Source organism: Solanum stenotomum, chromosome 11, assembly GCF_019186545.1.
Source record: "Solanum stenotomum isolate F172 chromosome 11, ASM1918654v1, whole genome shotgun sequence".
NCBI classification, from domain to species: domain Eukaryota; kingdom Viridiplantae; phylum Streptophyta; class Magnoliopsida; order Solanales; family Solanaceae; genus Solanum; species Solanum stenotomum.
In genome coordinates this window covers 10453509-10456637 of record NC_064292.1, presented here as the reverse complement: position 1 = coordinate 10456637, position 3129 = coordinate 10453509, and the positions used below count along the sequence as shown (strand labels likewise).

General features: G+C 28.8%; 1 protein-coding gene across 1 annotated transcript in view; it reads right to left on the bottom strand.

Annotated features, from left to right (window-relative positions):
• LOC125844026 (putative disease resistance protein At3g14460) overlaps positions 1 to 2545 on the bottom strand; it is a 78488-nt gene extending 75943 nt beyond the window's left edge. Inside the window, exon 1 of the mRNA XM_049523256.1 lies at positions 2464 to 2545. The gene's annotated coding sequence lies outside the window, so the exon portion shown is untranslated. The remainder of the gene's footprint in view (positions 1 to 2463) is intronic.
• Between the last annotated feature and the right edge of the window lie 584 nt (positions 2546 to 3129).

Sequence of the window (3129 nt, the reverse complement as noted above, 5' to 3'; positions counted from 1 at the left end):
AAATTTAAGTTTTTTTAAAAATTATTTTCAATTTCAATTTTTTATTTTTTCACCTCACCCCTACGCGCGACAACCCCCCACATCAGCCCCCATCCCTCCAAAAAAAGTTTAAATTTATTTTTAAAAAATATTTTCAAATTTTCATTTTAACCCCATCTCAACCCCCACCCCCACCCCACCCTCCCCCAAAAAATTTAAGTTTATTTTTAAAAATTATTTTCAATTTCAATTCAAAAATTATTTTCTACTCTCTAGTAAAAATAAAAGATATTTTCTCAAAATTTCATTCATAAATCAAACATTAAAAAAAAATCTGAAAAATATTTTCTACTCACCAACCAAACATGAGAAAATAAGTCAAAAATTTATTTGTTATCCAGGAAAACATTTTACTAGGAAAACGTTTTCCTCCATACCAAACACACCCAAAGTCATCCTCACTTTTTTAAGATATGAACATCATTCATATGCTTAAGCAGGTCAGCCATAGGAGCCAGCGAGAACATTCTAAGCTCAAGAGAGAAATGCACAACCAACTGTCATTTTTTTCTCCTTTCAAAAGTAAGACTTTTCAAACAACAAGAAGACAATGATATTTGAAGCAAATTCATTACTTTCTCAACTCAATAATTGAAGCAAGAGAAGAAGAGTAATTTATTAGGGATGTAGAAAGGGGGGCCTAGGTGGGGGACTCAAAAATAAAAGAGCTTAAAATGATAGATCTCTACACAGTTCATTATAGTGTTAAAAGAGATCTGCCATATTGAAAATATGTTTACTTTACATTCTTGAAAAGTTCTTTCTTTAATTAGATTCCATGTGGTATCTTTTAAATCAAAACAATCTCTTTTTATAATCACTCATCATCTGTGATCTTCTCTATTGAACTTACTGCATAAATATATCGAAAGATTTTAATAAGTTAATAATTTTGTATTCTACAAAGTAGAACCTCTTTGATACTTTTAGTTTGCTCATGATTTATCAAAAATTTAAGATCACAAAATTTTAAAACACATATTTTTAATTCAAACTCATAAATTTTAAAAATCCTTTTTTATTTCTTAAAATTTGTGCTCAAATAAGCCAGAACACTTAATAGATCGAAGTTAGTACATCAATTTTGCGATCATGTGCTCTCTCTCTTTATATATATATATATATATATATATATATATATATATATTGTTTGGGTTATTGTGATGTAGTGGAAAAGGACATGAGGCCAAGACAACACTAGTTGTGCCAAAAGTAGTTGATAAAATTTAATGGTCACCAATCAACTTATATTAATTGTTTGGGTTATTGTGATGTAGTGGAAAAGGACATGAGGCCAAGACAACACAAGTTGTGACAAAAGTAATTGATAAAATTTAATGGTCACCAATCAACTTACCTATCCCTCTTAATTACACATCAAAACCTAACATAAATTAAATTGAGATTTTAAAAAAAAAAAAAAAAATTAAAGCTAATTTATTTCGGATATGTTATATTTTTTTTATCAGTAAAAAAAATAAAATTGGGGCATATGTACTAAATTTTACAAGAAATTTAGTAAAAATAAATTTGATCATCAAAATAATAAATTCAAATTAATTAGTCGTTGAATTACAGAAGCCAACATAAAGCAAGTGAAAGGATCAAATATATCCCACATAAATGGTTTTTTCAAAAAAAATATTTTAAATTGATTTTTTTTTTTAAAATTCTTTAGAGGAAAACGATATATGTGAGTCATTTATGTAACAATAGAAGTATATGTAAGCCACTCTTTTAAGGAGAGTTATATCAACTTTAAACAAAGTTAAGAAGTACATTAGACCATTTTCTCTAAAAATAAATAAATAATACATGTGCTAGTTGTATTATATAATTTATAAGGGAGTTATATCATTTTTTCTCCTTTCAAAAGTAAGACTTTTCAAACAACAAGAAGGCAATGATAAGCCATCTAGTGTTTAGCAACTATAGACAACACTTGATCATTCATATCTATGTTTGTAAAGATATGAATTATTGAAAGACATTAATGTTACTTGCAAAGTCAAGACAACTCCAGTAAACAAAAAGTGTTTCTGTAAAAGAACATGTTTTCCAACATTGAAAATTAGTCAAGATTGAAATTTCACAAATATTTTCAGTTTCTGTATCCTAGTGAAAAATTAACATTTATTTAATTCCCTCATCGATGTTTGACAATCGTACAAAAGAAACAATAGATGAATGAAAACTTCTTCTTAACGTTAAGGAAAAAATCATCACTCAAGCACAGGTTAAGGTCACTTACTTGCTGAGGTGCAAGCCTATCAAAGAGAACATTCAAAGCTGAAGAGATAAATGCACCACCAACTGCTAAGCCAACCTCCATTTCTGAAATCTGCAAAGCAAAACACAAAATGATTTTAAGAAATTTGAGAAGATGAATGTTTGTATCTTCAATTACTAACAACTTTACTTTACCTGTTGAATGCTAAGAGTAATTTGCAAATAAGAATGATCACTGATTTCTCTCTCTCTTCTGCTAGTAAATTTGCAAAAAAGAAGTTGTGCTAGTGCCTTTCTCAATTGAGTAATTGAGGGTAGTTGGGGGACGCTGTAGAAAATGGGGACCATTTAGACAACAAAGTCTTGTATCATTTAAATATCAATACAAGGTTCAGTTGTGCTATTTTGACATTTTCAGTCAAATACGTGTGACAATGATCAAATATATCCCTACATCAATGTTGAATTGAATTTTTCACTTTTGTTAGAAGAAAAAGGATATATGTGAGTCATTTGTATAGCAATAGAGGTATATGTGAGCCATTTTTTTAACGAGAATCATATAAACTTTATATCACAAAGTTAAGAAGTATATCAGACCATTTTCTTTTGAAAAAAATAATACATGTTAGTTGTATTTTATACTTTATTTGATAATATTTTTATAGCTAATAAACCATGGCGTTAACGATACGAAATATTAACACTGCCTCAAAATCAAATAAAGTCATCCTCACTTTTTTAAGATACGAACATCATTCGTATGCTTGAGCAGGTCAGCCATAGGAGCAAGCCTATCAATAAGAACATTCAAAGCTCCAGAAGAAAAGCACCACCAACTGTCATTTTTCCTCCTTTCAA